This window comes from Symphalangus syndactylus, chromosome 2 (assembly GCF_028878055.3).
Source record: "Symphalangus syndactylus isolate Jambi chromosome 2, NHGRI_mSymSyn1-v2.1_pri, whole genome shotgun sequence".
Classification (NCBI taxonomy): Eukaryota; Metazoa; Chordata; class Mammalia; order Primates; family Hylobatidae; genus Symphalangus; species Symphalangus syndactylus.
In genome coordinates this window covers 126,465,689-126,492,025 of record NC_072424.2, presented here as the reverse complement: position 1 = coordinate 126,492,025, position 26,337 = coordinate 126,465,689, and the positions used below count along the sequence as shown (strand labels likewise).

Here is a 26,337-nt window from a genome sequence, read left to right as displayed (position 1 = left end):
ATATTGAAAAGGTACAGTGAATCCTCAGAAAAACCAACTCAGAGTGACCAATATTAAAATAGATTCTAATGAAATAATTGGACTTAAAAAATTCCTTGAGCACTTAGCAAAAGGCCGGGTCACCTATATGAGGGAAATAAAATAGATTGCCCTATAAAGGTTTGACAGCAATGCTTTATGCTAGAAGAAAAATGGAATATAACATTTAAGATGCTCCAAAAGAGGAAATGTGGAACCAAGAATTTTATATCTAGCCAAAATGGCTGCCGAGTGTTGAAGACCACAGACAAACCATGATCAAAATTTAAAAATTCAGAAAATACTGTTCCCATCAGTTCTTCCTTGAGAAACTGGAGAATCATAGAAAAAAAAAATCAACATAAAGACTAGTGGTAAGTTCTAAATATATAATTATATGCAGAATTAACAGTAACTGAGAAATGAAAGGAAGAAAAAAGTAAGTTAATATAATTTCTGACAATACAAAAATAGAATAAAACAAATGGAAAGAATTCTCAGAAAAATAAACGTAAAAGTATTTTCAGAATCATATTGCTAAAAACATGATATTGTTAATCTTAGATTGTTTTATGTGTAATTTAGAATAAGCCAAATGAGTAATTATGTGAAATTCTCATTTATCATCCTCATTTTTTTTTTTTTTTTTTTTTTTTTTTGAGACAGAGTCTCGCTCTGTCGCCCAGGCTGGAGTGCAGTGGCGCAATCTCGGCTCACTGCAAGCTCCGCCTCCCGGGTTCACGCCATTCTCCTGCCTCAGCCTCCTGAGTAGCTGGGACTACAGGCGCCCGCCACTACGCCCGGCTAATTTTTTGTATTTTTAGTAGAGACAGGGTTTCACCGCGGTCTCGATCTCCTGACCTCATGATCCGCCCACCTCGGCCTCCCAAAGTGCTGGGATTACAGGCGTGAGCCACCGTGCCCGGCCATCATCCCCATTCTTGACAACAAGGATTTGTGGTATGGGTGAACGGAGGAACAAGTTTCATATTGAAAAAATTAAGCAAAACACCCTGTAGTTTTGAATTTAGAAGCCCTGGTACTTTTTAGTGAGAAACACTATGTCTAGATCAACATTGCTACTGTTGGTCATTCTTTCCAGGTTTTTTCATTGTTCAAAAGTAGAATATATGCCTTTTCCTGATTACACGATGTAAACCTTCTGGATCTTAAATGTCACCCTGGGAAGAATAAAGACTTGTATAGTCCTGAATGGACTGAGTTTGAAAATATTGAGAAAATCTGAAGTGACTGAAGAAATCTGGAATTCAATTTTCTGAATCATCAGTGGAATGAGAGTTAGAGGCAAAACTCATTCAGTTACAGAAAAATAAGTCTATTTTCTCACACCAGCATTTATGATTGTAAATTTTGTTTCTACAATATTTCTGTTACCACAGTGAAAAATAAGGCAGAGTCACCAGCTGAAGGTGGGAGGGATAGGGTGCATGGGCTGTTTAAGCAGAGAAAGAAGATTTAAAATATTATCACAGAGGAGAATAATAAACTTACTAGAAAACAGGGATACTGAGCAGTATTGAGTGCCTTTTGAAGTTTGTGGCTATGAATAAAATGTCAATTGTCAAGCTGGTTGAAAGGACAGATTCAACATTTTGCAAGTAGAAGGTTGATCTAGTCAGGATTAACCAGTGAAGTGCTGTGTTGCAGGAAGGTGAGACAGGCAAAATTGATGAGAGTAAACAATTTTGATATGTCATATTTTAGCATCTTAGCATAACATGAAAAATGTAATGTTTCAAAACAAATAGAAGCACTGGGTGCAAAATTTCCTCAAAGACTGAGCATGGTAGCTCACACCTGTAATCTCAGCACTTTGGGAGGCCAAGGCGGGTGGATCACCTGAGGTCAGGAGTTCGAGACCAGCCTGGCCAACATAGTGAAACCCTGTCTCTACTGAAAAAAACAAAAAATAGCCAGGCATGATGGCAGGCACCTGTAATCCCAGCTACTTGGGGAAGCTGAGGCAAGAGAATCGCTTGAACCTGAGAGGCAGAGGTTGCAGTGAGCCAAGATTGTGTCATTGCACTCCAAACTGGTGACAGAGTGAGACTCTATCTCAAAAAAAAATTTCTTCAAGGATGTTATTTTTAAAAAATAGCCACTGCATACATTGCAGAAGTATGAGCAAAAATGAAAAATAATTTTGTTACCTCTATTTTGTAATTTAAAAACTTATGTTTAATTTTATGCATGAATTTTCATTGTGAGAGAAATTGCTTTGAAGTTAGTTAATGTGTATTGGGCTTAAAAATTCAATGTAAAAATTGGTCTTAAAAGTTTTCATCTTAATGAATGTAATTTATTAGTAGGGAAACATGTGAGTAAAATAAACTTATTTATTTCTCACATAAGAAAAATAAACATGGCCAGCCACAGTGGCACAGGCCTGTAATCCTAGCATGTTGGGAGGCTGCAGCCAGCAGATCATTTGAGGTCAGGAGTTTGAGACCAGCCTGGCCAACATGGCGAAACCTCATCTCTAGTAAAAATACAAAAGTTAGACAGCATGGTGGTGCATGCCTGTAATCCCAGCTGCTCAGAAGTCTGAAGCAAGAGAATCACTTGAACCTAGGAAGCGGAGATTGCAGTGAGCCAAGCTCATGCCACTGCACTCCAGCCTGGGCAACACAGTGAGACTGTAGAAAAAAGAAAAGAGAAGAGAGGAGAAGGGGAGAGGAGAGGAGAGGAGAGGAGAGGAGAGGAGAGGAGAGAAGAGAAAGAAGGAAGAGAAGAGAAGAGAAGAGAAGAAAAATAAATGCAATAGAGCATTGCTACGGACTGACTGTTTCCTTCCAAAATCCATATATTGAATCCCTAATCTCCCATGAGATGGTATTGGGGCCTGTGAAAGGTAAATAGGTTTAGATGAGGTCACGAGGGTACAGCCCCCGTGGTGGATTAGTGCCTTTATAAAAGAATGAAAAGACCAGAGCCTTCTCTCTGTCTCTGCCATGTGTGGATACAACTAAAAGGCAGGTATCTACAAGTCAAGAAGAGGCCCTCACCAAGAACCTGACCATGCTGGCATCCTGATTTCAGACTTCTAGGCTCCAGAACAGTGAGAATTAAGTGTTTGTTGTTGAAGCCACTTATTCTATGATATTTTTCATAGTAGCCCCAACCGACTAAGACACGTATATAAAATATTTCAGAATTTTAGAACCGGGAGTATAATTAATGCTGCAAATATGTGTAAAGTTCTCAATTATGGAATCCACCATATTTACATCCTGCTTTTCAAAGAAATGGAATATTTATAGGACAATAAAAAAATTCATTTTTTAAAAAAAGATTTATGAAACATATTCAGAGCATGACATAGTTTAATTATACACCCTTCCACAAGAAGGTTAAAGAAAAATACCATTCTTTATTGGCTAACTCTTAGTTATTGTACAAGTCTCTGCCAAATGTCATTTCCTCTGAGAATCCTTTCCTGATCCCCTGAGTTTGGATTAGGTGCCCTTCTGCTGTGTTCTCCTAGCATCATGAATTTACCTGTAGTTGCAGGTTATGGGAACAGCCTGTTTCTTTCTCTCTCTTCCTACCATACTGTAAACTCTTTGAGGATGGGGTCATGCTTTGTTCATCAAAACATCCTGGCATTAGCCCAGCCCTGCTCCAAGTAAGGGCTCTGTGTCTGTTTGTTGAATGAATAGATAAATCATCTCTATAAAAGCCACTAGCTCACTATTAAAAGTAATGGGGAAAAACACAGTTACTTTTGCACCAACCAAAGAGATAATTGTAAAATAGGCTTTAGAAAAATGCAAGGGGTGGCCAGGCATGGTGGCTTATGCCTGTAATCCCAGCACTTTGAGAAGTCAAGGTGGGAGGATTGCTTGAGCTTAGGAGTTCGAGACCAGCCCGGGCAACATAGGGCGATCCCATCTCTATAAAAAAAATAAAAAATTAGCCAGGCGTGGTGGCATGTACCTGTGGTCCAAGCTACTTGGGAGGCTGAGGTTAGAGGATCACTTGAACTTGGGAGGTTGAGGCGGCAGTGAGCTGTGATTATGGCACTGCACTCCAGCCCAAATGACAGAGCAAGACTCTGTCTCAAAAAGAAAGAAAAGAAAAGAAAGAAAATGCAAGGGTTTCTTTCCTAATTTTATTAAATCAAAAGAAAGAGAAAAAAATAAAGAAGTAAAAGGCTAGAGTTTTTCAAATTGCCCATGTGTTAGAAATGTTGGAAACATTTTAAAAATATTCAGAACACTAAAGCAAAACAATACATTTTGCCAAGAAAGAAACAAGAATGTGACATTAAAATTAGCACTGCCATTCCAGAATTTGAAAGGCAAGTATCAGAGGAATTTTTGAGGAGGACAATAAAAGCTTTTGTTAACATGGAATAGAATAAGTACATACACAGCACATACAGAGAATTTGTTGAAATTATTTCATTTTATGCACACAGGCTAGTGAGCCCATTTTGGCACTTTTGTTTGTTGTTGTCTTTGTCCAAAATCATGTGCTCTGAGGAAAACTATGAATTGCTTTAAACATTAACAGATGCTGGATTTAAAGAGTGATCAACTTCTAAACTGCTGATTACCATGGAAAAAGTAAATACATATTCTCTGTTCTGTACCAAGTTTGAAGCTATTATACTATGAAGAGGTTTCTTATGTTTGAGAACATGTAAAATATGTGACACAAAAGCAGTGGCTTCATGGCTGTTCGTTTTCCCTTTGTATTTGGAATTGGTTGACGTCAACTAATTTTTGCTGTAATGTATCCAACATGATGATAATAGCTAACAGTAACTGAGGGCTTACTATGTGCCCGGCATTGTTCTATAACATGTGCACGTATTACTTCATTTAAGCATCATAATAACTTAATGGGAAGTATTATCCCCCTTTTACAGATGATGAATTTGTGGAGAGAAATTTGCCTAAGGACACAAGCTAGTAGCTGAGGCATCTGGAATTTGAACCAAAGCTGTCTTGCCCTAGAGCCTGAGTTCTGAGTTGCAATAAAAGCCAGCTTGGTTCAAGTTAGCAGAAAAGAGAGCTGTTCAAAGAATAGTGGGCAGCCCACAGAATTTTGGGAATGCTGGAGAGCTAGGCACTGGACTGGACAGCCAGGAACAATCCCAGAAACCCCAGCGCAGAGCAGCTCTGGTGAGAAAACCACTGTGGTGGCCCCAAGCACTGACCACTAGATGTTTGATACACCAGATACAATCAACCATTTCCTCGCTTTTGACATGAACATGCAACAGAAAGTCTTTTACTCTTTTTTTATTTTTATAATCAAATTGAATATATATCACTATTTCACCAATATCATTCCACTTTCCACTGAAGCAGAAAATTCTACTTATCAATGTTTAATGAATGAACTGGATCATATAGGCATGGTGGAAATGGTTCTGTATGGTGAAATATTGTTTCTGAGCTAAAGAGGTCAGGATGTGGCCTGGGGAAGAAGGGTATGGGAAAACTTTCAAATTTTCCTGTGTTTTAAAATCCTTGTTATATTTTCTCCATCATGTTTGGGGAGCCAATGCACGCATCTCATATGTGAGGTCAGGTAACAAAGGCTATTGTTTTTTTGTTTGCTTGTTTTTTAGTAAAGGGGTCTCACTCTGTTGCTCAGGCTGGAGTGCAGTGGTGCAATCATAGCTCACTGCAGCCTGGAACTCTGGGCTTAAGTGATCCTTCTGACAAAGGTTGATTTTAAGGGACAACAAACCCCTAGGAGCAGGGCTTTTATCAAAGGTCAGGTGCAGAGTTAATTAGACCCCCTATCCATAGCATGTAGGGGTTGGAGCGTCAATTGTATGAATCTCTTCCCAATTTCACATTCAGTGACACCATATTGGTGGCTCAAAATAGGTTAATAAATAGTAGAGATATTTATTATACACCATGGAAATTGGCAAACACCCAAAGAGCACCAATTATTAAACACTTACCAGCATATTACTATCAAGTGGATGTGCTTTCAATAGAACTGCTAGAGTGAAAAATCAAGGAGGTCCATACACAGTGTTTCCTTCAAAGAAAACAGCATTTGAAGAGTCATGGAGGAGGATTGTGATGGTTACTATTGAGTGTCAACTTGATTGGATTGAAGGATGCAAAGTATTGTTCCTGGGTGTGTCAGTGAGGATGTTGCCAAAGAGATTACATTTGAGTCAATGGACTGTGAGAGGCGGACCCACCCTCAATCTGGATGGGCACCTTCTACTCAGCTGCCAGCATGGCTAGAATAAAGCAGGTAGAAGAATGTGGAAGGTCTTGACTTGCTAAGTCTTCCAGCCTCCATCTTTCTCCCGTACTGGATGCTTCCTGCCCTCGAACATCATCAGACTCCAAGTTCTTCAGCTTTTGGACTCCTGGACTTACACCAGTGGTTTGCCAGGGGTTCTCTGGCCTTTGGCCACAGACTGAAGCCTGCACTGTCAGCTTCCCTACTTTTGAGGTTTTGGGACTCAGACTAATCCGCCACTGGCTTTCTTGCTCCTCAGCTTGCAGACGGCTTATCATAGGACTTTACCTTGTGATTGGGTGAGTCAATTCCCCTTAATAAACACCCTTTCATATATACATCTATCCTATTAGTTCTGTCCCTCTAGAGAACCCTGACTAATACAAGGATGAACCTTAAGCTCCCTAGAGACATTTATTTTAAAATGAGTAGCTACAATAGTGTCACCAGTGATATACTTTAACAACACATGGAGTTTAGATTTCAATGTATTATAGTTCATAAGCTGAAAATATATTCAGGGTCAAAGAACTCTAAGAATTTTGACTTGGAGGATGGAAAACAAGAAAGAGACAAAAATGGAAGAAAAGAATATTCTCAGGAAGCAGTAACAACCAGAGCACTAAACTAAGAATGCATCAATCAAGATGTTACTGATTAATCTAAGAAATGAACAAATCACCCTCAGCCCAGTGCATGCAGATTCCTCTCTCCTTCTACTTGCATCTACTCCCACTGAGCTGCTCCTAATGGGAGGAACAGCCTAGCATCCCAGCACAGCCTGCAGATGAAGAAATGAGGTGGCAAGGGGTGTCAGGGAGAACCACGGGCCTTGATGGGGCTAAAGAAGTCAAAATAAATTCTCTACTTTGTTGCCCAAAGTGGTACCCAATGATCAAGAGAAAAGCAGAGTTCGATTTTACATCCCTTATGGTTTCTTTTCTGATTATCCACAGGTTGCCTGGCCTTGGTGGAAGTCGCTGCACATCTGTGCTCCATCTGTCAGATGTTATGGCAGTGTTCAATGTGTCCGACAATTGTGTCCTGAGGCTCCAGTAGCCTCCATCACATAAGCCAAGTGGACGCTGGGCAGTCATTCTCCAGAACTCACTAGACATGCTGTCTTACTTTGGGATTTCTAGACACATTTGTATGTATGGGAGAACATACCATCACTCCAAACATGAGGGTCAGTGAATGGTGCTTTTCTACTGCAGGCCTCTGGGACTGCCTGGCTGATACCATTCGTGTCTGATGGAGGGAGTCTTCTGTGATGGCTGTCTCCCTCTCTGATGCCATTATATTCGCCAGCTTGGGCTGCCCATAACATAGACTGGGGGCCTTAAACCACAAAAACGTATTTTCTCTATGTTCTGGAGGCTGGGCGTCCAAGATCAAGGTTCTGGTGACTTGGTTTCTGGTGAGGACTCTCTGGCTTGCAGACAGTCACCTGGTCACCTTCTCACTGTGTCCCCACATGGCCTTTCCTCAGTGCACACTCATGGTGGGGGAATGGGGAAAGAGCTCTGGGTGTCTCTTCTCCTAGGGGCACTAATCCTATCAGATCAGGATCAACTCTTATGACCTTATTGAATCTTAATTAATTCTTCAGGGCCGCTTTCCAAATACAGCAACACTGGAGGTTAGGACTTCAAAACATGAATTTTGGGGGGAACACAGACATTTAGTTCCTAACAGTAACTGACCACAGCATTCTGGGATAGAGTGTCACTCAGCATTCTGGGATAGAGTGTCACTCAAGATCTGGAGACAAGTGCTGAGCACAGCATCTCTCATTATTGAATATTAGGACGCTTGTGGATTTTCAGCTGATTTTTCCCACATAATGAGGAAAGAAACCAAAGAGAGATATCCTTTTTGTTGCCTGGATAGTCAGGACTGAAGACAGTGGGGGAAGATGATACAAATAAAGGTGCAAGATCCGAAAACGGGGAGTGGGGAAAATTCTACGTGAAGACTTTCATCTGGTCCATTACCCCTCTACAAAGGGTTTTTTCACTCAGGCCCAGAGTTACTCTTGGGGCCGTGTGTCTGCAAGTACAAACAAAGCAGGCCCTGCTGGGAAGTCAGGAAGCCTCTGCCCACATCTATGCTAGAACATCTTACTACAGAATATAAAGGGGAACTTGCCATGCTGTACTATGGTACCCCAGGCAGTGAGGCCAAGGAAAAACTCAAAGGCTTTTTAAATGATCACTAACTTTTAAAATTAGGGATAAAATGTTTTTATTTTTTATTTTTAAATTTTATTTATTTATTTTAGAAACAGGGTCTTGCTGTTGCCCAAGCTGGAGTACATTGGCACAATCATATCTCACTGCAGCCTTGAACTCCTGGGCTCAAGCAGGAATATCAATTGTAAAACAATTAATAGTATTAACGTAAAAAATTAATACTATTAAAATATTAATTAAAATTAAGTTATACTTTAAAAAATATTTCTTTAATTAAAACACAGTTCTTATTTCTTTTTTCAGAGAAATCCCAACACTGCAACCTCAGTGATAAGTCCCCAGCCAGGTCCTTGGAGTTGTCATGGAAACACGTGCAGTGCCTGCCATCTGAGTACCTGGGTGTTACTCTGGATGCTTTCACTGGGGAGCCAAGCCCGAGACCACCTCAGTTGTGCTTCACCAGCTCTTTCATTTTCTTTGAGCAGTCTGATTATTTTTGTTGTTGTTTGCTAACATGTGGGCTTTGCCCACTATCTAATTATTACATTCCATCATTACAGAGGGTGAGTCTGGACTAGCTATTTGAACGAAAGGCAATGTTTTATACTGACATTTTAATCAGTGGAACTTTCTGGCATAAAATCTCTATGAGACAGTCATGATTTGCTAAAACTAATATACATCTTTTGTACAGCCTGGCATCTGTGTATAATTGACCGATTTATTAGATGTTTGTGGTTCATTGATTTTCTAGACAGAAAAAAAATTGGCTTGCAGTTTCTAACTGCTGTTTTCCTCAAATTGATCATGTTGGCTCTCATAAATGTTCCCTTTGTGCTCATGTTCTTACTGTTGCAAAAAAGAAACTGTATTATATGCAGTGTGGTGTCACTGGCCTTGGATTTAGAGTCGGAGTTTTTTTTTTCTTCCTCCTGCAGAAACTAGCTCTTTTTTTGTTGTTGCAAAGTCTTTTAAAGACAGTTTTATTCAGAGAAATTTTCCTTACAAAAGGCTGCTTCTTCTCTGAGTATACATCTCTTCAGTTTAGCATTATTCCTATAAGGGAAATTTTCTGAAAGCTACTTTGCTTGATTTACAATGATGCCAAAAAAATAGAATTATTGACAATTGATCTCGAGATGATATCCAAGACAAAGATAACTTTCAGAAAATTTTTCTTTATGCTATTGCTGATAATAAGACATTTCTGGCTTAGATGGGAGTTTTACAAAAAGTAGCCACAGTGTTAAAGCATCAGTACACAAAATGATTAAAAGCTAATAGTTGTCTCTGTTTCCTTGCATAAAATATGATGCAACATATGGGGTGAGGCAAGCCATGTTTAATAGACATCAGTTTAGAATTATTGACCGTTTTTGGATGCATGGAAAAAAAAGCTAGAAGTAAAAAGAAACAAGGAGAAAAGAGAAACAGAGGAAAATACTTTTTAATTCATTCGATGAAACCAGCCTAACCTTAATGCCAAAACCAGATTAAGGCATTACAGGAAAGGAAAACAATAGACTAGTATCTCTCAGGAAAGTGGATGCAAAAATCGTCAACAAAATATTAGTAAATTGAATCCAACAATGTATAAAACAAACAATACACCATAACCAAATGGGATTTACTCCAGATATGCAGGACTAGTTCAATGTTTGAAAATCACAATGCATTCAATCACAACAACAGGCTAAAGAAGAAAAATTATATGATCATATCAATAGATGAAGAAAAAGCATTTAACAAAATCCACCATCCACTTACGGTAAAAACTCCAAGCAAACTAGGAATAGAGGGAAACTTTCTCAAACTGATAAAGGACATGTACAAAAAATCTACAGCTAACTTCATACTTAATGAAGAGAAACTAGATGCTTTCCTTTTAATTTAGGAAGGCAAGGATACCTGCTCTCACCAGTCTTATTTTAGATCATACTGGAAGTCCTAACTAGTGCAATAAGACAAGAAAAAGAAATTAAAAGCATACAGATTGGGAAGAAAGAAATAAAGCTGTCTTCGTGTATAGATGGTATGATTGTCTGTGTAGAAAACCCGAAAGAATCAGCAACAACAAAAATCCCCTTCTGGAATTAGTAAGCTATTATGGAAATGTTGGCAGATACAAGATTAATATTTAAAAGTTAATTGTTTTCTTACATATCAACAATGAACAACTGGAATTTGAAATTAAGAAATAATGCCATTTACATTCACACTGAAGAATTGGTATAAATCTAACAAAATATGTATCAGATTTATATGATAAAAGCTATAAACCTCTGATGAAAGAAACCAAAGAATATATAAATAAATGGAGAGATACACCATGGACATAGATAAGATTTAATATTGTCAAATATCCCTTCTTCCCAACTGGATCTATAGATTAAATGAAATTCCAATCCAAATACCAGTAAAGGTTTAAAATTTTTTTTTAATTTTGACAAACTAGTTCTAAAGTTTGTATGGAAAGGCAAAAGACCCAGAATAGCCAACCCAGTATTGGGTTTCATTAAGTAAGAAAGAAAAGAATACAATCAGAGGCCTTACACTATCCAACTCCAGGAAGTACTATAAAGCTACAATAATCAAGACAGCATGGTATTGGTGAAAGAATAGACAGATAAGTGGAGCAGAATACAGAGCCTAGAAATAGATCCACACAAATAAGGCCAACTGATACTTGATGAATGAGAAAAGTCAATTTAGTGGAAAAAAAGATAGTCTTTTCCACAAATGGTGTGTGGGAGTGGGGGAGGTGAATATAGGAGCTCTGTATTTTCTGCCCAGTTTTTCTGTAAGCCTAAAATTGCTAAAAGAAATGGAGTCTATTAATTTTTTAAAAATCAATTCCAAAGAAAGGGTAAAGGGAGAGATATAATCATATAACCATATAAACTTTGGGGTAAGACAGAAGCTTTGACATTAAACACATGAACACACTAGAAGAGGCTTAAATACATGAATAAAATTACTAGGAACATCTATATTTTGTAGTTAATTGGGTCAAACCCCAAAATGGCAGGAAAAGAAGCAGCCAGAAAGGAAAATAACACACCCACTCAAAATAAAAGAAAAATAACAACCACTACAAGGCAATCAAATGAGTATTCTAAAGGGCCATGATATAAGCAAAAACACAAATAACTCTTAAAAAAATCACCCTCACTGAGACTGTGTACAAGCTGGGTCAACAGCCCACTATACAGGTGTCCTATGAACACCAATTACAGCAGCACTTTCCAGCTCAGGGGATATTTCCTGAGCCTTTGCCTCAATCCTAGTAGAGTATTTGAAAACCTAGAGGACTCCGGAGCCAGACAGAGCATGTTCCAAGTCTGGATTCCCATGTACTAATGGATGCTCTTGGGCAGAAAATAACCTCTCAAAGACCATAAACCAGGGCAGCCAAGCAGAGACTTGCCGTCCAGGCCCTCTGGTCACACTGCATGGGTCAAATTCTAGTTGTCTCTCCATGGAGGTGAGACCATGAGAATCCAATGAGAAAATAAATGTGCATTTTGGCCGTTCATCTGATCTGGTTTCTACTCCATTGCTTACCACATAGATTCTTTCTCTGGTTGGCCCCCTTGCATTGTCAGTTCAATTGGACAAGACAGATGATATTATTTTGGTTTCACACCCAGGATGCTGCCTCTTGTCTCTCTTTCTTCCTTTCATACAATGCTGCTTCTGTCTCCTGCCCAGGTCTCCGGGTCTCCGAATTCCAGCCAAGAATCAGTGTGCTGATGCTGCTTGCTTTGAAAAGGAGAGTAGCTCCTGTGACCTGAACCTAACACACCAGAATCAATGCAGCATCATTGTATCTGCAAGATTAGGGTAACAATTATTTACAAGTCAATGGGAAAAGATAAAGAAAACATTCTCTGTGTAGTGGCAATGTGGAAATTCAAACAAAATGAAAATGAAACTAACTTATTTGCACAAATAAGAAGCCCTAGGCGGTTACTGACAGGCAGCTATGTAGGTCGTGACATAGGCAATGAGTATTGAACAGGCTCCTGAATCTAAGGAAAGTGGGGGGAATATGGCGTCTCTGCCTCTGGCTGCGGGGCTACACAGCTGGCAGCCGGCAGTAGGAGCAATTTTGCATCTGCTTTTTTACAGCCCAGTGACTGGGCAGGATTTTATGGCCAATAGCAGTAAAAATCTGGCAACTATACATTTGGAGCCCAGAAATTGAATCACCAAAACAATCCAGGGAAAAAAAAATAGAAAAGTGGTAGAAATGAAATTCACCCAATCATTAGAAAATAAGACAAGAGTATTTTTAAAATATAGAAGTTTGGGAGAAGGGCAAAGTTTGGTTCTAAAACAGAAAGGGAATTTTTTAAAATGCAAAAAGTCTTGAGGAAAGGAGCACCGTGGAGCATTTCCAAAGCTTTAGGGAATGAATGAGACGTATTTCAGAAAAACCCAAAATTGCACAATTGTTTTTTTGGAATTAGTACAAGATTAAATTAGAGATGTAAAAATAAAGGAACACTGAAAACAGAGTGACTAATTTCTCTGTATTTGAAATAAATATTTGCTTTCTTAAGGGAAGAAAAGAAAAAAGAATGAAAAAAATCACAAGTATTCAAGGAGAAGACTTTTTATTAAAAAAAATACTTATAGCACTAAAAACTATCCCAATATTTATTAACATCCAGCTAATTAAAAATCATGACACTAGAGGTCAGGCTCCTAATTCTGAACAAATTATATTTACTATATTATCATATCAGTGAAGTTTATAAGCAGCAGGTCCATGAAGTCATTGCCATTATTATTTTAATTATTGGTAATAATGGTAGTAGATGTTGCTTTTTAGTGAAGAACTAGGTTAGCAGAGTAAAAGGTCTGACCTAGATTCTCTGAACTATTGAGTGTCAAGAGTATTTGTTCATGTCAGAAGAATTTTTAACATCTAAATAATTTATTTAGAAGAGAAATTTCTTGTTGAATAATCACATTTTAACAGCCTACTCTCAAAGTTCAAGAATTTCTCTCTCCCTAGTGTTTCTGAGTACAGACTCTGATACTAGGATTCCTGGGCTCAAATCCTACCTGTTTCTGATTTGTTGCCCAACCTTAGGCAAATCACCCATTCGCTGCGCCTGTTTCTTCATCCATAACCTCAGGGTGTTAATAGCATGTACTCTATAAGGTTGTTGTGAAGATGAAGAGTGTTAACATAGGGGAGGATCCTTGGAAACCAGGGGAGGATCCTTTGAAGCCAGAAGTTTGAGACCTGTCTGGACAACAAAGTGAGACCCCTCATTTCTACAAAAAACTTTTAAAAAAATTAGCCAGATGCAATGGCACATGCCTATAATCTCAGCTACTCAGGAGGCTGAGGCAGGAGGATCACTTGAACCCATGAACCCAGGAGTTCGAGGCTGCAGTGAGCTATGATCGCACCACTGCACTCTAGCCTGGAGATAGGCCTTGTCTTTGAAAAAAAAGAACAAGACCCTGTCAAAAAAAAAAAAAAAAAAAAACTTAAAATATGTAAATCCTTTAGAGAAGTAAACAAAGTAACTGAAGGGTCAAAAAAAGAAGAGCAGTAGATCATGGATTTAACTGCTTAAGAAATACCTCTCCAACCCACCCCTTTCACCCAGAGCCCATACTTGGTGCCCAAGAAGTCCAGATATTCTCCCATGCCCTGGCAGGGTCTGCAGTAGATCTTCCAGGAAGTGCTCCAGAGGAAGCCAAGGAGGCTCTGAAGCAAGGCTGAGAGGTGAATCCTCTCCAGCCAGCCTGACTCTAAATAGAGGTAGGCCTGGGAGGAAACTGCAGCAGTGTTGAGAGGTGACAGTGTGCTGGCACCCCTCACAGCCCTCACTCGCTCTTGGTGCCTCCTCGGCCTTGGCGCCCACTCTGGCTGTGCTTGAGGAACCCTTCAGCCCGCCACTGCACTGTGGGAGCCCCTTTCTGGGCTGGCCAAGGCCGGAGCCGGTTCCCTCAGCATGCGGGGAGGTGTGGAGGGAGAGGCGGCTGCGGGAACCGGGGCTGCCTGCGGTGCTTGCGGCCCAGCGCGAGTTCTGGGTGGGCGTGGGCTCTGAGGGCCCGCACTCGGAGTGGCCGGCCGGCACCGCTGGCAGTGAGGGCCTTAGCACCTGGGCCAGCAGCTGCTGTGCTCAATTTCTCACGGGGCCTTAGCTGCTCCCCCAGGGGCAGGGCTCGGGACCTGCAGCCCGCCATGCCTGAGCCTCCCTACCCCTCCGTGGGCTCCTGTGCGGCGGGAGCCTCCCCGACGAGCGCCGCCCCCTGCTTCACGGCGCCCAGTCCCATCAACCACCCAAGGGCTGAGGAGTGCGGGCACATGGCACGGGACTGGCAGGCAGCTCCACCTGTGGATGATCCGAACATCAGAAGGAACAAACTCTGGACACGCCGCCTTTAAAAACTGTAACACTCACCTCGAGGGTCCACGGCTTCATTTTTAAAGTCAGTGAGACCAAGAACCCACCAATTCCGGACACAGTGTGAGGCCTAAGTAGCAGGGCAGGTGACGCTGGGCTTTGAGCATGCTGAAAACAAAATGGAAGGTACTCCAGTGGAGCCATTTGGGCAGCAATTGAGGGCAGGACTCCGTGCCCAATGACTTAGAGGGCTGGGCTGCCCATCAGCCAAAAGTCAACAGGCACAGCAGCGACTGCCGAATAGCCCTCAGACCAAAGGATCCTCACCGAAATGGACAATCTTCAGGAAATGTCCACCAGCACCCAGATGTTACCAGGAAAAGGTAAGGAGGAGAGATGGGCACCGAGAGTCCGAGTGTGGGTTCCTAGAGAGACTGGGTTGTGTTTTAAATCTGAATCAAGCTAGTCTTAAATGGCAAAATTAAGTTTTTTCAACTATAAGTAGAAATGGAGGTTTAACGGAAAGTCAAGATCAGTCTTTAAAAAATAAAGAGAAACTGGCCAGGGTAGCACTTCTCAGAGCGTCAGTCCCGACTAAGGTGGTGATCGTTTCAGTTTGCTCAGGATGGTCCTGCTAGACGCTTGTCCCAGGGAGATCAGTGGCTCCCCTTTCACTCTCAGCAGGTTTTGATTGGGATGATTTTAAGGTCTCCCTAGTCATGACCTGCTCAATTTCGAATGCCTTGTCTAGGATTGCTGAGGGTTGTTACACAGGTTTATACCACTGAATAACAACAATTCTAAATGACAAAATGGAGCTGTGCCTCTAATGGGGTGCAGAGCAGAGGTGAGCCCTCAGAACCAAGAGCAGTATTGAAAACAAAGCTGTCAGCTATCCTGGAGGACCTGGAGAAGAGCTTCACCTAGCATGCAGCCCAAGGTGAATTAGACAAACTGGACTAAATATTTAAAGAAAAGCTTTCTGTGGATAATTTGTCTGGATTTTTTCAGGATGGGATGATTTTCTGCAGGGATGACAGTGACAAAGTGATGCTCGCGGCAATAACCAGAGCCATTGAAAGACAACCTGGAGCCAGACAGGGGCCAGCCAGGTAAGCAACTCACTCACCTGTCCTCACGGCCTCTGCCAGGGACAGACACAAACAAGGCCCTTGAAATGAGGTGAGCCAGAAAGAGGGGGACATGACAGAGGCTGAGAAGGGGATGGAAGTCCTGAGATGGAATTTGTTTTTTTGAAAAAAGTAGAAGGATGAGGAGACAGAGCAGGTGCCCAGCCTGGAAGGCTGTTCCGCAGGGGTGAGGAGACCTGGGGAAGTTGGATTTCACCAGACACAGCACAGTATGCCCAGCACACTAGGGCCCTGCCATCGAGTGCCAGTGTCCTAGGCCCCCTTGTTCTTACGGAACATGAGGCTGCAACCCTTATCCCTGACACACCCAGAGACTCTGATATTCACTTTCAGAACTTCTCTTCCCCTCCTCTGTCCCAACAACGGAAGTTTTCTAGCCAGACACTTAACTTGTAGGAATTAGACCTCCAGGGGCCCCCACCTCGGAGATAAGTTGGACAAATATGTTTATAACTGGACAGGGAAGGGGTCTGCTGCCTCCATGCCCAGATCTTTGGCCACAGCAGTGAGCTTATGCACCAGGCTGTTTGCTGAGCTGGCTTTGCCTGGTCACATGGATGAGGACAGAAACAGTTGTCCCAACAGCTCAACTTCCAAACAAGTCCCATCAGCTCCAGCCTGATGTTACCAGAAAACCATCTGCCCAGCAAAGGGGGGGCAGGAAACTGTGTCCCCCACCCCCGAACACTGCTAGTCCCTGCTGCCAACCCTTTCACGTAAAGCATAGGGTGAGAATTGTTTACAAGAGCCTGGTTCTTCACACACCAAGCTACAGAGAAATCCCGGGGAAAGGGATCAGGGTTGGGGATTAAGGCCTAAGAGGCTGGGCCACTGGCAGGGCCAGTGAGAGCACAGGGTACCAAGTGCTGCCTTACGCCTGGGTAAGATGGACATTTTTAACTGGACAATGACTGAAAGAATACTTGGCTCTGATTAGGTCATGTGTTGGGCCTGAGTGTGTAGACTCCTATAAGAGTGCAAAGTCATCAATACAGCAAGGAGCAGTAGTCTCAAATAGGGTCTAAGAATCTGCACTTGATGATTTTGAAGGACATTTGGTGTACATGCCTGTATTAGTCTGTTTTCACACTGCTGTAAAGATACTACCTGAGAGTAGGTAATTTATAAAGAAAGCAGCTTTAACTGACTCACAGTTCTGCATGGCTGGGGAGGCCTCAGGAAATGAAGCAAGGCACGTCTTGTATGGCAGCTGGAGAGAGTGAGAGTGAGGAAGTGCCACACTTAAAACCATCAGATCTCATGAGAATTCACTTGCTATCACGAGAACAGCATGGGGGAACTGCCCCCATGATCCAGTCACCTCCCACCAGGTCCCTCCCTTAACATGTGGGGGTTATAATTCAGATGAGATTTGGGTGGGGACACAGAGCCAAACCATATCAATGCCTTTCCTTGAAGGAACATTGAATGTTGCTGGAATTGATTTTTGAAGGCCAAAATATCAAAGCTGGAGATTCTCTTTTGATTGGGGGGTTGTGGAATCCAAAAATCATGTGAACACAATCTTTGTCAGCAATCTGAGCTCAGGCCCAGGCAGTGGCTCACAGCTGCTGTAATCCCAGCACTTTGGGAGGCCAAGGTGGATGGATCATGAGGTCAGGAGTTTAAGACCAGCCTGACCAAGATGACGAAACCCTGTCTCTACTAAAAATACAAAAATTAGCCGGGCATGGTAGCATGTGCCTGTAATCCCAGATACTCAGGAGGCTGAGGCAGGAGAATTGCTTGAAGCCAGGAGGCAGAGATTGCAGTGAGCAGAGATCATGCCACTGCACTCCAGCCTGGGTGACAGAGCGAGACTCTGTCTCTCAAAAACAAAACAAAACAAAACAAAACTCTGAGCTCGGATTAAGTCAAAACAACTTAGTTTTTTTTTTAATTTTTTTTTAATTTTTTTTATTTTTTTTTGCACACAAAACATTTTCTAAAAGTACATACGAACAAAAAGATGCATATTGAACATATTAGGAAGGTTGCACGTGGGAAGATGGGGAATAGAAATGGGGGGTGGGAATTAAAGAAAATAAATGAGAGAGGGACTTTGTATGGATCAATGATAATAACTCAATCCTCTATTTGACGAAGGAGAAGGAAGAGGAAGAAAAAGAAAGTGGGATAAAGGATCAGAAAGGGAGGAAAATATAAAAATTTAGAGTATGACTCCAGGGTAGACCTGTTTTGTTGTCGCTTGGTTCGTTGGTTGGTTTGACAGTTGTATTTTTCATATGTTTCGCCATGTTGGCCAGGCTGGTCTCAAGCTCCTAGCCTCAAGTGATCAACCCGCCTCAGCCTCCCAGAGTACTGAGATTACAGGCGTGAGCCACCACATCCAGCCCCCACATTGCTTCTGGCCTCTGTGGTAGACCTCCTAGACGGGGCGGCTGGACAGAGGTGCTCCCCACATCCCAGACGGGGCGGCCAGGCAGAGGTGCTCCTCACATCCCAGAAGGGACGGCCGGGCAGAGACGCTCCTCACTTCCTAGACGGGGTGGCGGCCGGGCAGAGGCGCTCCTCACCTCCCAGACAGGGTGGCGGCCGGGCAGAGGCGCTCCTCACATCCCAGACGGAGCGGCCGGGCAGAGGCGCTCCTCACCTCCCAGACGGGGCAGCCAGGCAGAGGTGCTCCTCACTTCCCAGACGGGGCGGCCGGGCAGAGACGCTCCTCACTTCGTAGACAGGGTGGCAGCCGGGCAGAGGGGCTCCTCACTTCCTGGATAGGGCGGCCGGGCAGAGGCGCTCCTCACATCCCAGAAGGGGCGGCCGGGCAGAGGCGCTCCTCACTTCCCAGACGGGGCGGCCGGGCAGAGGCGCTCCTCACATCCCAGACGATGGGTGGCCAGGCAGAGGCGCTCCTCACTTCTTCCCAGACAGGGCGGCCAGGCAGAGACGCTCCTCACTTCCTAGATGGGGTGGCGGCCGGGCAGAGGGGCTCCTCACTTCCCAGACGGGGCGGCCGGGCAGAGTCGCTCCTCACATCCCAGACGATGGGTGGCCGGGCAGAGGCGCTCCTCACATCCCAGACAATGGGCGGCCAGGCAGAGACATTCCTCACTTCCTAGATGGGGTGGCAGCTGGGCAGAGGCGCTCCTCACCTCCCAGACGGGGCGGCCGGGCAGAGGAGCTCCTCATAACCCAGACGATGGGCGGCCAGGCAGAGACGCTCCTCACCTCCCAGACGGGGCGGCGGCCGGGCAGAGGCTGCAATCCCAGCACCCTGGGAGGCCAAGGCAGGCGGCTGGGAGGCGGAGGCTGCAGCGAGCCAAGACCATGCCACTGCACTCCAGCCCGGGCAACACCGAGCACTGAATGAGTGAGCCTCCGTCTGCAGTCCCAGCACCTCGGGAGGCCGAGGCGGGCAGAGCACTGGAGGTCAGGAGCTGGAGACCAGCGTGGCTGACATGGTGAAAGCCTCAATTTAGTTTTTAATGATGGCCAAAAACAACTTTTTTCCACCTCCATTTGATCTTCTTTATTCATCATCTTACTCATTGCAAATTTTTTTTGCATTTTTATGTTTCTTATTTAATCATAAACCACGTCGTAATTGATCATTATTGAGATCTATTATATTTGACTCTTCTCGTTTATTTCTTTATATTTTTCCAAGAAGAGTGATGGACTTTGGGATTTCCTTCTTGGGGGAACTCTATGTTTCAAAGTCAAGTGGAAGTTGCCTGAGGACAATCTCTCTTTCTGGGTTTTGTTTTTGAAAACAAAATAGAGAGTTTTTGACACAAGAAAGAAAGACAGATAATCAATTTGGGGGTGAAGGAGAAGATAAGGGATGAGAGAGAATGATTAATCTAGACAAGAAGGGAACAGTAGTTAGATTTTTACTTTTAGCAACTGAAAGGGTATAGAACCACAGAAGAGCAGGAGGGAATGCCCATCTCCAGCACCTGCTCCCAAAGCACTGCACCCTCCTGTCTAAGGGGTGGCACTCAAACTGTGGTGCAGCTTCCAAGGCCTACGAAGCCTTAGGCGAGTGTAATCAATATAAAGGTTGGCCAGAATGGGCCACAGAGAAGTGGAGCTTCCCAAATATTGTGCCTCGTGTAAGACCATAGAAGCCGTAAAGGGATCCTGGCTGGCAATAGGGGACGATAGAAATAGAGAATCGAGTCCCAGTGATGACTACCTTTAAGTTTTCTATCAGAGTTAGATTTACATGTATTTTTGAAAAAAAAAAAATGAAGTTAATGGCATGTTTCATTTCTTAACACTTGGTGCAGGGGAATACACATTAATCACACAAAAAGAAAATTCACCAGGAACGGTACAAATCATGGAAGTGCATAAAAACGGTCCTAAATCTATCAACATTTTAAATTCAGCTCTTTGAATTAGAGTTGCAAACAACTGTTGAAGCTGACAAATTCAAGTTTCATTTCTGATTGTTATATCCTCCTTGTAGTGGATGCTCCAATGGGCCTTGTGTTTGGAAGGAGGGAAACCAAGGGTAAAAGGCAAAAGAACAAGAAAACTGGCGGACTGGCAAACTAGCGTCTAAATCACTGAGAGGGCCAGGCGTGGTGGCTCATGCCTGTAATCCCAGCACTTTGGGAGGCCGAGGGGTGGGGATCAACTGCGATCAGGAGTTCAAGACCAGCCTGACCAACATGGTGAGACCCTGTATCTACCAAAAATACAAAAACTAGCCAGACGTGGTGGGTGGGTGCCTCTAGTCCCAGCTACTTGGGAGGCTGAGGTGAGAGAATCACTTGAACCCGGGAGGTGGAGGTTGCAGTGAGTGGAGATGGCACCCCTGCACTCCAGCCTGGGTGACACAGCCAGACTACATCTCAAAAAAAAAAAAAATTTATTGAGAGGAGACTAATATTAAGATGGCTTAATGCCAGTATTACTAATATTCCAGTAGGGACACGTGACAATTTTGCCATAGCTCTACATCTCAATGGGCTTGGTTTTTTTGTTGTTGTTATTGTTTGTTTTAAATCTTTGTTTTCTGAATTAAAGATCTCTTTTAAATGATGCTGTTTTAAGTACCATTGCCACAAGGCGTTCTAATGTAAGTTGTGTTTAACATGGAATGGTTTCTGACTCTGTGAGGAATGGAGCTCTTTCTATTTTGAGTAGAGGTGAAATTGGCATGACTTGTCATCAGGAAACTCAAACAGTTCATGTTCAGCAGAAACAAAGATTATATTTTTTGGTTATAACCTTTTAGGAAAGGTGCTATTGACTTATTAGTCACACTTTATAGTAGCCAGGAGGAGAAATAATTGACTAAGAAGAAAGCTGCTCACGTATTTTTGAAAGACTTCTATTTTCATATTAGTATGTTGAATATTTAAATATAATTTGTACTCTTTTTAACAGATATTTGCTCAGTTTCAATGGAGTTTCCAAAAGTAAGAAATTATTTAAATTGAGGATTAATCTTTAGCATTTATACTTCCTCATCAACTAAGATTATTGTACAGTGTATACAACAAAAAAATTCTAAAATCTACAGGAAGATTATTTTTGTGAGAGAGGCAGAATTCTTGAGAGCTGAATGTGTTTAGAGGTCATTTTTAAGAGACATTTTACAAAATAGTTACTTGTTATTAAGTCATTTGCAAGAAAATAACACCATGATGCATCTATAAATATAATAAAATATCTGATTATGTCAGGGAACCATTTCACCCACATTTTTAGTACTATCCGTAGTATGTAAGAACTGAATAAGAGTATTTCTGGGACAAAGAAAAAGAGGTTTTTCTAAGAATTTGCTGAGTTAATATTATACATCTCTGTGCATGGCAATGCAGCATATTTAGTTTTAGAATAATTTTCTAAGGAAAAGACCTTTCTACCTGAGGACCCAGATTCAACTGGGTTTACTCTGGAGAACTGAGTCTTTACCAAGTCTCTGCTAAATCCAGAAATGTCAGCATCAACCTCTATCTGCAGGGCTACAAGGCCTTCATCAGAGCTGTCATGAGGACATAAATCTTGAATGGGAAGCAAGGTGAAAAGTGCTTCAACTCATTGCATTTCAGTCTCTGTGGTCCTTAGCATGATTTTTTACTGAAGTGAAGTCGAAGATGAGCCTGCAATCTTGTCTTGGTAACCCCATTTAGCCCTTGTTCTGTCAGCATAAAGTACAGAAAGTCCTCATTATCCAAGAATAATTGATACCAGGAAGGATCCACTTCACAGTGAATCTGCACAAAATGGGAACCAAAATTTAATAGTAAATAGAAAATAAAAAAGAAAGTTAGACTAGGATCTTATGAAAAGTGAAGCTAAAATTATGAAAATTGTTTTATATTACATTAAAAACTTTTAGGTTATAATTGTATCTGTTGTGATAATTCTTAGGATAAAAGAGTAATTAACTACTGATTGCTTTTTTAGGGGTAGAATTTTTCCACAAAGTTATCTGATAGCAAAGTTTGCATTTGTCTTCCTTTGCAAACTAGAAAGAGGATCGTTTTTCTTTGCAAATATATTCAAGAATTTCCTCATATTTTACAAGATCTTTTCTTAATCCTTTTTTATTAAAATCATTCTTTTCCAAGTATCATCATCCTTGTCAAATTTCTCTTCTTCAGTTGTCAACTGTTCTAATTCTGTGAGATCTTTATTTGCCAGTGGCTTTGTGAATAGGATGATTCTTTAGCATTCTTTTCAATGACTTTATGTCATCTTATATAGATGGCAAAATTGGCAATTTTTCTTTTGAGTTAATTTACATTGTATTGTAGAATGTTTATACCATAAAATTATCATCAATATTCAGATAACCAAGATTTTGAAGCATGGCTAGAGACTGTTTTGTAAATGGGGTCAGGTGATTGTTAGAATTTTCCAGCTTCCTACATCTTTTGCAATCTCATAATATCAGGGACTTGATAATGAATGTTCAGACAATGAGAATAACTCTATAAAACCTTGAAGTTGAGAACAGTATCGGTAGATGGGAAAGGACCTATAGCCAGTTGTTATTAGTTTCCCTCCCCCCCCAAAAAAAAACCACAAACACCTTTGCCCCTATTAAAAAGTAATTGAAAAACCCCGATCTTTACTTTCTTGCTATTTTTCACATTATCAAAGAACTTAACCAATGTAATGGAAAGGAAGCTCCTTTCTATATTGCCACACAGAGACAGCCTGTGCAATGATGAAACACAACAGGACATTCTTTGAAATACATTGAGAGATTTTATTTTAGCAGTCTCTCCTGACACTCCCCATCATGGCTGTTACTTGCAGTAGCATTACCCAGTGTATTAGTCAGCGTTCTCTAGAGGAACAGAACTAATAGGATATATATATATATATATATGGAGTTTATTAAGGAGTATTGACTCACACAATCATAAGGTGAGGTCCCATAATAGGCCGTCTGCAAGCTGTGGAGCAAGGAAGCCAGTCCAAGTCCCAAAACCTCAAAAGAAGGGAAGACGACAGCGCAGCCTTCAGTCTGTGGTCGAAGGTATAAGAGTCCCAAAGTTGAAGAACTTGGAGTCTGATGTTCGAGGGCAGGAAGCATCCAACACGGGAGAAAGATGTAGGCCAGAAGACTAAACCAGTCTAGTCTTTCCATGTTCTTCCTGCTTTTATTCTGGCCATGCTGGCAGCTGATTAGATGGTGGTGCCCACCCAGATTGAGGGTGGGTCTGCCTTTCCCAGTCCGCTGGCTCAAATGTTAATCTCCTTTGGTGACACTGTCACAGACACATCCAGGAACAATACTTTGCATCCTTCAATCTAATCAAGTTGACACTCAATATTAACCATCATACCAGTAAATTTTAAGACCCATGAAAGAAATAGCCTCAAATTTACAATGTATAAATGTAAAAGTGTTCAATAATTCACGGACATCAACATTTCTCTTTGACAGGTACCTAGAGAGAGAAAAGAGAGCTTCTGGTTTGGCAAGGACTGCAGGAGTTCATTTTGGGTGACCCGTTGTTTATATCCTGTAGACACAGGTGAGTGTAGTGGTTAAGTGGTAGCTTCCTATTAACCTATGCAAAATCCCTACCCACTGTCTGGGTAGGGATCCCAGCTCTATCTCTTACTAGCTGTGTAATCTTTAGCAAGTTATTTAACTCGACTTTTCCTCAACAAACAGAAATTATAATAGTGCCTATGAAACAGGATTGTTATGGAAATGAAATGAACTAATATTTGTGAAACAATTAAAATAGGACCCATAGGAAGTGCACAAATAATTATTTTTTAAAATAAAATACCCATGGCCGGGCACGGTGGCTCATGCTTGTAATCCCAGCACTTTGGGAGGCCGAGGCAGGCGGATCACGAGGTCAGGAGGTCGAGACCACGGTGAAACCCCGTCTCTACTAAAAATACAAAACAAAAAAAAAAATTAGCCGGGCGTGGTGGCGGGCGCCTGTAGTCCCAGCTACTCGGAGAGGCTGAGGCAGGAGAATGGTGTGAACCTGGGAGGCGGAGTTTGCAGTGAGCAGGGATTGTGCCACTGTACTCCAGCCTGGGCGACAGAGTGAGACTCCGTCTCAAAAAAATAAATAAATACAAAATAAAAAATAAAATAAAATAAAATAAATACCCAAATATGTAAATAGTACAAATCATTAATTACTAAAGAAACTGCAACATCAAGGACCATAAGGGAAGCGATTTCTCAGAGGGCTTCTGGTAGCTTCCTATTAACCTATGCAAAATTTCTAGGAATTTTACCAAATTAAGCGAAGTGTGCAAGAGGTATTCAAATTCCATTTTAAAAAGTTACAGAGCATTGCACGTGTTTGTAACATAACTAATAATCTGTTTTGAGAATGGGCTTTCTTACTGCAGACCCAGGATAGGTTCAGGGCTTGAGTCTTCTGATGATCACTGTGGATCTACCATCTGCTCTTGGAATTGAACACGTGTTTGGGCACCTGCATCAGTTCTTCCTGTGTAAGTTCTAACCACAGAGGCACCACTAGTCTACAGCACTTAAGGGCAGTGGAGGGGGGTGGGGTTGCAGGACTCTTTTACTCTGTCCCTCCCCTGCAATTGACACCCAAGTCGGTCACTTAGTGAAGCCCAGGAACAGCCTCTGAGAGGCTCATTGGAAGCCAGTTTTTGTGAGCTGAGGATGGATGAGCATGTAGCATCATGGACGATAATGTAGTCAGATGAAATACATTGTGTTAAGGACCTTCAGAGGCAACAAGATCTATGTCGTTTCCAATTGAAAAGCCAAGGCATTGTGAACCACAATGGTATTACTCCTTTCATCTCACTGGGAAAGATAGGAAATTAGCCTGGAATGGAACATTTGAAAATAAAGTCTGGAAAGATGGTTCCTGGATCTGCACAGGAAGATATGGTGCCTGGACACTATGAGGAATCGTCTTCTGGTTGAACTGATTTGATAACCAAGCATGTAGGCCCCTCCTCTCTACTCATTATTCTAAATCTTCATTGATAAATCACTGTTCCTTACATGGGCCCATGAATTGTATAATACATTTTAATAAAATTGTTTGTATAAATGAGAGCCCCATAAAAAATATTAGCACAGGGCTGTACGCTTTGAGGATTACCCTGGTAAAGAATGCCAGCTTCAGACCTAGACTTCCTTTGTTCAAATCCCAGTTGTGTGCTCTTGAGCAAGGTACCTGATCTCTCTGGGTTTTTTGTTTTTGTTTTTTTTTGAAATGGAGTCTCACTCTGTCACCCAGCCTAGAGTTCAGTGGTGCGATCTCAGCTCACTGCAACCTCCACCTCCCGGGTTCAAGCAATTCCCATGTCTCAGCCTCCTGAGTAGTTGGGATTACGGGTGTGCAACTAATTTTTGTATTTTTTAGTAGAGGGGATTTCACCATGTTGGCCAGGCTGGTCTTGAACTCCTCTCTGTTCTTTAGTTTCCTCCTGTACAAAATCAGAAGGATACAGCACAGGTTGTGGTAAAGATTAAATAAATTCTTCTGTGAAAGCCAGTGCCTGGCCTGTGGTAGGAACTCAATTATTATTTGTTATCATCTGTTTTCTCCAAGACTGCATATTCATGTGGCTTTTGACAGTGTGTGAAACAGCTTTCCTGAACGTTTGGCCATAACATCTTTAAAGCATGTCATTCCATCACATGTTAAAGTGGCCTGTTCATGAGAATGATACAATGGACTCTGGGGACTTGGGAGGAAGTGTGGGAAGGGGGCGAGGGATAAAAGACAACAAATAGGATGCAGTGTATACTGCTTGAGTGGTAGGTGTACCAAAATCTCACAAACCACCACTAAAGAACTTACTCATGTAACCAAACACCACCTGTACCCCAATAACCTATGGAAAGCTTTTTTTAAATAATAAAAAAAATTAAGTGGCCTGTTTGGGTCAGCCAAATAA

At 41.9% G+C, this 26,337-nt stretch overlaps 1 long non-coding RNA gene across 1 annotated transcript in view; it reads left to right on the top strand.

Annotated features, from left to right (window-relative positions):
• Positions 1-14,833: 14,833 nt before the first annotated feature.
• Positions 14,834-26,337, top strand: part of LOC134733488 (uncharacterized) — a 139,024-nt gene continuing 127,520 nt past the window's right edge. The window contains exons 1-3 of the long non-coding RNA XR_010117021.1: positions 14,834-15,213; positions 15,842-15,942; positions 23,861-23,951. This is a non-coding gene — a long non-coding RNA (uncharacterized lncRNA). The remainder of the gene's footprint in view (positions 15,214-15,841; positions 15,943-23,860; positions 23,952-26,337) is intronic.